A 9,662-nucleotide genomic window follows, 5' to 3' on the forward strand; every position below is an offset into this window, starting at 1 on the left:
CAAAAGGTGACACGTTCACGGAGGTTATTATTTTATTAAATTTTAAGACATTGGTTTTATTAAGGTCTCACAGTGCACTTACCTACATGTGAGCATTTGCTCTGCCAAAAGGTGATCGATGTCTTAGTGTGGGATAAGTGAGTAGAATATTTGAGAGTGTTTGGATTATAACTAAATAACCCTCTTGCCAAAGGTAGTGGAAGTGTTTAGCAATAATTCAATTATAATCAAATAGGTCTATGTGATAATTTATCGCAAGTTTAGGAGGTAAAGTAAAATCTAAAATTCTGCCAAAAAGTGATTTTTAGATGACATTTTATCTGTTCTCGTAGGGTGGACAGTTTTGCACATAGTAAAACACCCTGAGAAATTCGGCTTAAAACCCCAAGCACGAATTAAAGTAATAATCCCTGAAGCTATGACATATTGTTTTATATGTTGTTTATGTGATGTTATTCAATATAACATTTATTCTGGTTACAGACGCTTCCGCAATTTAAAGATAGCTCATAGGGATTGAACTATTGAATGGTTAAAATTATATTACCTAGAAGACATGTTGTGATATTATATTGGATTTCTTAGACCATGAGCTTATGTTTTTTTGAGGAAGAAACCCATATGCCCAGTGCGGAGTCTTATTAGATAGAAAATTGTTACATTTTAGGTGGACTAAAGGTACTACCATGCCATTAGGTTAATTTATACTTCTATTGGTGATACTATTCAGAGTGGTATTCTGGTTTTCATACTACCAATGAGCTTCTTGATTTTATCAAGAAAAAGTCAATGGACATTAAGAAGCAACTACAATACTATTATATAACATGGTTTATGTTAGATATGATGGCAATGGTTTAGTGAGAGAGTACATTTATATGATGTGCAAGCTGGTTATGATATGAGGTAGTACAAAATCATATTTGATCAAAAGTTATTAGTTCACATGGTGATCTATTCTCTGCTTAGGTTTTTCCAGTTTTTCAAGGTGAATTATAATTCACAAGAAGTTAAATGTGGCATTAATCAACTGTTAGCACTTTGTGTGATTGAAATGGAGCCACTCAAGGGTGTTAAAACTGAATCAGCTTATCTTGCGGTGATAGTAAAAATAGTTTCAAGAAGAAACTAGGCGGCAAGAAAGTGTATAAGGCTAACAAAGAAAGGCAGAACAATACATGAAAAGACATTGATCATGGAATGATAAATGATAGTTCTGTAGAAATAAAAGGATATTAAAAGAAAAAGCTATTGTGGTGGAAAAGAAAACAAAGCATGAAAGAAAATTGTCATATTAATATTTGAGCCTAATTTGGTAAAAGTATAGGTATTAACGTGGTGGATGGATTCGGGTGTGATCCTACTTGTTTCTTGTTTTTCTATAGACTCGATACCTTCTGAATAAAATCGTGCTTTGGTTAGAGAGGATTCATCCATGCTATGCATAGGATATTGGGGAATGTCTCTCAAAAGAGACTTGAACGCTTGGTCGAGAATGAGACTATTAGACCACAAAACTTTATGCGTTGGTTATGTCAAAGGACAAATGCTAAGAAACGCAATTTTGAGACTAGTCGGTCATTTGGTTTTTAGACTATATTTATACCGACATTTATGGTCCATTTCTTATTGTAGCTCGTTTGCAGCAAAGGTATTTCATTGTCTTCATTGATTGGTTCTCAAGGTATGATTGTGTACTTAATCCACCAGAAATCCGAAGCACTTCATGTGTGTAAAATCTACTAGACTAAAGTTGAAAGATTATAGTTTTAAGATCAGACTAAGGTGGCGAGTTTTAATAGGAGAATGATAAGGAGGGTGTAAATAGTAGTATTCTCAATACATACTTAAAGAGTAGGGCATTGTGCCACAATACACCATTCCTAGTTTTCCTGAACAGAATAAAGTTGCAGAAAAGAAAAAGTGTAGGGATGTCTATAGGACATAGTTATATAATGCAGATATTAAGGAGCTTAATACTCAAATTACCAATGATTATTTTATTAGACATCTTGAAAGATTAAAGAATTCGAGATTTTACTTTCCTGTAGACCTATGGAGATTATTGGAATATGTCATGCATATTTAATGAGAGTGGTAAATCCAGTGGGAGTTTAAGATATTGTAGTTTCTTTTTGCAGAAGGGTATTTTCAGCATCGATTCTATTTATTCCAGGCTTCATTCCACTTTCTTTAGTGGTTTCAGTTAAAGCTCATATTCCTACTTTTTCAGTTTTTTCTCCTTTGCAGACCTTTCTTTCAGTTTCCAATCTAGTTCCTAAGCCAGTTTAGCTTATGAGATTTTCTAGAGCTTGGAAGTATGTTGTAGTTGGTAATTTTGAGATGTCTGGTGGATATAAAACAAAAATTGATGGCCAAGTGCTTAAGCAAAAGTTAGGTGTTGATTTCTTTGAGATTTTCTCCAGCTTAATTAAATGATTTTTTTTTTAAGAGTCATTCTTTCATTATCGCTCATTTATGGCTTAAGAAAGTTTTACAGCAGTAATACCCAAAATTTTGATACAGTGATTACTAATTGTAAGTTCAAAGAGAATATTATGGATAAATGCATATACCTCAAGTTCAGTGGGAGTCATTTTGTTTTCCTTGTCCTATATGTTGATGATAGTTTGCAAGGTAGCAATGGCATTCATGTGATACATGATATTAAGAATTTTATGTAAAGTTTTGACATGAAGGATATGGGTATGCAAAGTATGTCCTTGGCTTTAGAATCCACATAGATCATGCTACTGAAATATTTGAACTTTTTCAAAAGGCTTATATTAATTAAGTATATGAAAAATTTTAACGGTGACCAAGCGTAGTAAGCCCATTGACATAAAGTACATTTTTCAGCGTGAAAAGGTTAAGGTTTAAGTACTATTAAGATTTCCCCATATAATTATAGAAAGATTGTTACATGTCCTCTCACTAAAGGTCTTCAGCCAAAGATAATAAAGTATTTATAAAGCACGTGATTCAGATAGGTGTTTGAGAGTCATTATGTTATGATGTCCAGTATTTCTTTTATATATGCTACATTGTAGTTAGTTTCTTTTCGTCTTGTGGTGACAGTTATTTTTCCTCCAGTTTACGCCTTATGGTGACAGTTATTTGTATCTAAAATAAAGTTATGATGGATAATTATTATTATCTTGATATATATGGTTTATGCATGTGCTATTATGTTTGCCTGGAGTGATATTTCACTCATGAGGTTGTTTGGGTTAGATATGAGATTGACACCACATCGATAAATCCAAAATAATTATTAAAGGTTGTCTGAGAGTGATAATTCACTCATACGGTTGTTTGGGCTAGATATGAGATTGACGTCATATCGGTAAATCCAAATATAAGATTTGTCTAGGAGTGGTATTTCATTCATGAGGTTGTTTGGATTAGATGTGAAATTGATATCACATTAGTAAATCCAAACATAAATATTAAATTTTGCCTGTGAGAGTTTTTTCACACTCCATGAGGATAGCTTGGGCTAGATATGGGATTGGATCCATATCGGTAAACCCTCACACTGAACAGAAGATTGGCAGTTTGCTGTAATATATTCAGGTGACATACCGCGATGGTATGAAGTAAGATGGATAGCTTGGGCTAGATATGGGATTGGCTCCATATCGGTAAACCCTCACACTGAACAGAAGGTTGGCGGTTTGCTGTAATATGTTTAGGTGACATACCGCGATGGTATGAAGCAGGACGGATAGTGAGGTATGCATTTAGACCCCATACAGTTTGCATATCTCATGAAATACAGTAAAACCACTATATTTGCTTGAATCCTAGATGGAATCAGTTTTGAGACCATGGAACTGTTTAGACTAATATATTACTTGTCTATGCATTCATGATCCACTATTGAGGAAATTTATGAAGGAGAGTGTTCTAAAATTTCAATCCATCAATTTCGATAATTGTGTTTTCTAAATAAAAATGAGTGGCCACTCGACTTTTATAAAGTGTGTTGCAATCCATAGCGTCATTTTATAAAACTTAGAGTGCATGGACCAAGTGGGAGATCGTTGGAATTTTTATATATATATTTAAATAATAAAAATTATTTTATGGTCCTATGTACTACATTTTCTAAAATAGGATTGCAATGTGATTATTGATACTTGATGGATTGGGTTGTACTTTCCAATTTGGTGGTCTAATTGGGAGTATGGTTTTATACCGTTGGATTGTGGTTTTCCAACTTATTTGGTATGATTTAATTATAACCATTGATATCTAAGTTTCCATGATAGGAAGGGAGACTTCGATATGCTTGTTTGTAGAGAAGCCGTCCCCCCCTGTTGTTGTTATATATAAGGGTGTTAAAACCCTTATATAGACCTATCATATCGATAACTTTCAGAAGGGGGTAAAGCGCTCTATTTTTTCAGATCTCTCAAAGGGCCATAAGGAATTCTCAAAGGTATATGTGCGTTAATCATCAATCAGGTACAAGCTTAAATTCCTTATTTAATTAATTATAATATTCTTGATTTCTACATATGAATTATTTATTTAAACCCAACACACCATAATTTGTGAGAAGGTGTCAAACCAACGAGTGCACAGGTGAGAACACTATACTTTGGCACGATGAGTGCACATGTGAGAACACCATAATTTGTGAGAAGGTGTCAAATCAATATCTAACAATAAAGTTTTGTATATATTTTCGAATGTGTGTTCATAATTTAAAAATATTTTTTTATTATTTTAGACATTCAGTCCACAAATTTTAAATATTTGGTTGACATGTTTCTAATACTTTGGTCGGACACATACTACTGTTACATCTGTATGTATATCTATTTATCTATTATTAAAAATGTAAAGAGTTTCAATATTTCAGTATTTAATTAATAATATAAAAAATATTTATTAATTAATATAGAAAGAGTTTTTAAAAGAGTTATTATGAGTTTTTTTTTTTTTTTTTTTTTTTGTAAAAAATATATAGTGTTTTGAAGACTTTTTATAAAACTCAAATTACCTATTTATTATGAGATTTTTAATTAGAAAAGGAAATATTTAAATAAAATAAAAACAATTTCTATAAAATTCTAACACAAATTACCTATTCTATTAACTCTACCACAAATTACCTATTTTATTTCTATAAAACTCTATCACAAATTATATATTTTATTTTCTATAAATACATTACATATAATATATATATATATATATAATACATATATATATAGTATATAACTTTATTACTTCCACGATAAAAGTATTTAATTGTTAATATAAAAAAATATTTATTAATTCATATAATAAAGAGTTATTATGAGTTTTATTTTTTGTAATTAACATATGGTGTTTATAAGTGTTTCTTTGAAACTCAAATTATCTATTTATTATGAGATTTTTAATTAAAGGAAATCTAATTAGAAAAAAGAAATGTTTAAAGAAATTAAAAAGAATTTCTATAAAACTCTACTATAAATTACCTATTTTATGAACTTTACCTGTAATGACCCGGTCATTTTCCTTCTGTTCCTTTTTCTCAAATTTTACGAATATTTTTTTTTCCGTTGATCTTTTCTTTTTTGAGTTCGGTTTCTTATCACTTAGTGTCATCTCAAGTACTTGGGAATGGTTTCCGAGACTCTTTCCTTTGGATTGACAACTTCCTTAAAGGATCGCATCATTTCCATATTTTTCGTTTTTTGACACTATTCACTTTTCGTCCTTTTCCCCATTTGTCACTTTGTTGGCATAGCCTCACTTTTTGTACTCGAAGTTGATTTCTGACTTCACATGTCTTCATTCTAAGTGGTTTCCACGAAATACGTATATTTACTTCTATAGAAAAGTACTCTGGTTACTCCCTGTGTCCCTAAGGGTATGGATGCATAGTTTCTTTGAAAACATTTTCTTTTCTTGGGGTATTTTTCGTAAATATCTTTTGAAGCTATTTTATTTCAGGGTTTTTAAGAAAATACTTTTGAAAGATATTTCATTATGAGCCATTAGTGCAGTTAACCCTTTTTGTAGGGGCCATTGTGCAATTAATGAAAGTTATTGCAAAATGTCTCGTTTTGAGCCTGGATTCTCGTACGGGTTTCATTTTCACTTTTCGTCTAGTCGCGTAGTCTTAGAATTTCCTTCTGATTGTTTTTCCCTAGTTTTAGGATTTCTGACCCCGGTTGCCATCGAACTTGTTCGGGGCATATCTCTCTGCTCGGGACTCAGTTTTTTACGCTCTTTCTTCCATTGTTCATCTTTTCTCATTTCGGTTCTTTTTCATTCATGGATTTTTTCCATTTGAGCACGTCTGCTCAAATTCCACTTTTTCGGACCCGACGGGGCCCGTTCGGGGCACTTTTTGAGTTTTTTTTTTTATAAATAGAGGGTCTTAAGTGAAAAAGTTAGATTTCTCTCTCTCTTTCTCCTCTCTCTTGGCTAGATTCCATGGCAGCCAAGGGGCTGCTACCTTCTCTCTCCTCTTTTGAACCTCCTCCCTTTAGTGAAACGTCATAATGCCTTAGTGTTTATTGTTCGCCTTGGCGAGGCCTTCGATTCCAACCTATTGGAATCCCGTTTTGGCCATTTTTTGAGTTTACGTTTAAAGCCAAGTTTGGATTTTGGTATGACTCCCTTGGGATTTAATGATCACCGTGTTGTCCCCGACAAAACCCCGAAGTTTCATAAGATTCGAAGCAGTTTCATTTCGGTGGGGAATTTGAGATTTCATCTCAAATGGAGGTAAGGGATGTCTTAGGTTTGTATAAATGTTGTATTGATTGTTTTAGAAACTTATACAACTTGTATTCATTTCGGTGGGGAATTTGAGATTTCATCTTAAATGGAGGTAAGGAATGTCTTAGGTTTATATAAATGTTGTATTGATTGTTTTAGAAGCTTATACAACTTGTATGCATGCTTTAGTTCAAGTTTTAGAATTTAATTTAATTATTTTCTATGTGTAAGATTTAATTTTCATGATGGTATACAATTTAGAATTAAATTGTGGCATGTTAGTAAATTAGGCCTTGGTATGTTTGTTAACGTATATTAAATTGGAATTATTTGAATAAGAATTACAACTTTTATTTAATAATTATCTTTTGTGAAAGTTTAATTCACATGGTTGTAACTTGTATGAAATTAACTTGTAATGTGATATTAAAATAGGCATTGGTATGTTCTTTAACCTATGTTAATTTGAGAGCATTTGGATGACGTTAAAAATTTAGAGATTTTAATTAAAAGAATTAATTAAAATCTATTTAATAGTTCCATTGGCTTAATTAAGTTTTAAATTTGATATTTGTAATGATTAGGACTTATTTGCTAGCATATATTAATTTGGGACCATTTGAAGTTGCTTTAGAATCTAGGGATTTAATTATCATGATTTAATTAAATTTATACTTTATTGTTTCAATGACCTAATTAAGTTTTTGAATTGATATATGTAATGACCATGCTATATTGTTTAACATATATTAATTAGGAACCATTTAGTTGAGATTTGAGACATAAAGAAATTAATTAGTTTATTTAATTAATTTCTGTTTCTATTGTATTAATGATTTAATCATGTATTTGACGTTGGTTGTATGTTTAAATCATGATTTAGGACTTGTATTAGATTCATGAGTTTATGTTTTCAATATTGAATGATATTGTTATAGTGTGTAACGAATCGCACTCTAAAGATTCGACATTTGTCATGCCATAGTAGTTGTGAACTTAGAACATGTATTGTATGTGTTTCCAAATTCGGTCATGCATGGTAGATAATTAATTATCTTATATATACATTTTGATATATACGTTGTTGCACAACTTGTTGATTTTGGAAATTTGGGACGTCGTTGTTATGACTGCGGCTAGGGCATTCTTCTAGTCAGGGGGATTGTCCCCCTAAGTCTAGTGCGCACATAGGGATGTTACCCGTGGGCTAGTAACCCTAAAGTAATCACGTTGTCGGTCTGATCCGGCGTGATGTCCGAGTATCTACCTTGTTTGATTTCGCATTTTATTTCAAATTGATAACTAGATGATGTTGTAACTTGTTGTTCCTTATTCGATTTCCCATTTTAAGTTTCAAGATGTTAACTATAAGAAATCATGCTTTATGTGTTGTATTGAAAGTTCCAATGTTGGTTAAATTACATCGATATTGTGATTTGTGTTTTATTGTTCTAATGTAACCTATGATGATTCCTTAGACTCATTTGGAATATAGACGTTAGGTGGCATAAACTATTTTCTTGATTTCGCATTTCAGGTTTCAAGTTGATGGTTTTGAGAATCTATATCTTGTTGTGTTGCATAGTATGCTTTTATACTGTTTAATTGCGTAAAAATGTGGTTTATGCTAGAAGTGTTTTACGGTAGCATAGGATGCTCATTGGGTCTCACTCTTGACATAGACGCTAGGTGGAATGAACCACAATGATTAAATTAGACTAACTTGTAAAACGTTAGGTTTTTGCATGCTCATCTCCTACGAGTAGCTTTATGTTACTCACTCCAAAGTTATCGGGGACATTTTTCAAGTACAGGATTCAAGATTTGGGGATTTGTAATTGCCTTGACTGATTTGTAGATTTGAAGTTCCTTTAAAAGTATTCGTGTTCACATGCAAGTGTTAGCATGTTTAAGTTTTGTTTTCAATGTTGTAATACTTAGTTAGGTTCAATATGTCATTTCTGCCTTATAAGATGTAAAGTGTACTTAGATACACTATTTGGAACCTATTTGATATGTATGATTTGAGTCCAATGGCCGCAAATATTAAAGTTCAAGTGTATGCATATAAATTTCAAGTTTTGCATTTGAAATGTAAATTTAACCGACACTGGAGGTTTGGCGTATGGTTTTGTGAATTCAATATGCGTTGAGGCTTTGAGCCATTGTATCACATTTCTACATGCATTTTACACTTGTGAGTATGCTCACACACTTGCATAAGTCTAAAACCTTGTTTTTGGACCAAATTCATGTTGGAGTTTGAGGCTTGGGTGAACCCTCAACATTTCTTGGTCATATCAGGACTTTTTTTGCACTTTCTCGAGTTATTTCGGCTTACCGAAAGGTTGTTTCGGTCGATCGATGGCTTTTGAATTTCATTTGCATAGTAAATTTCACTTTCCAATAGCTAAAATCACTATTTTGGTTCATTTCGGTCGACCGATGCTTTATTTCGGCCTACCGAAGTGACTTTTCCTCAAACTCAGCATTTTTGGTGATTTTCTGTTAATTTCGGTCAACCGAAATGCCATTTCGTTCGACCTAAATAGCACATGCACAACTGCCCTTTTAGTTTTGTAACAACACTGTTTCGACTTCAAACGGTCATAACTTCTTCATTTCTAATCCAAAAGGGGTGATTTTTGAGCCTAAACTCAAGGATTTTGAGTCAGATTTCCAATGGTACCAATGCAATTCTCAAATTCAAATCACAGTGAGAGTTATTCATGTTTTAGTGAGAATGTGTCAGTTTTTACTTAAACTGGGAATGGGTGTTTTGTGGGGTTCTTGGCTAAAGTTCTTAGAATCTCTTGGAATGTTGTGAAATGATTAAATTAGGTTGTATTCATCTCATTTCACTTGCTTGGAGTCAAATTTTCCTTCTTATTTGTAAATTGACCATTTTGCCCTTAATTGACGAATTTTGCCCGTTT

Source organism: Cornus florida, unplaced genomic scaffold (genome assembly GCF_030987335.1).
Source record: "Cornus florida cultivar Cherokee Brave unplaced genomic scaffold, ASM3098733v1 CherokeeBrave_3.0.0_Hap2_Chr11, whole genome shotgun sequence".
Taxonomy (NCBI): Eukaryota; Viridiplantae; Streptophyta; class Magnoliopsida; order Cornales; family Cornaceae; genus Cornus; species Cornus florida.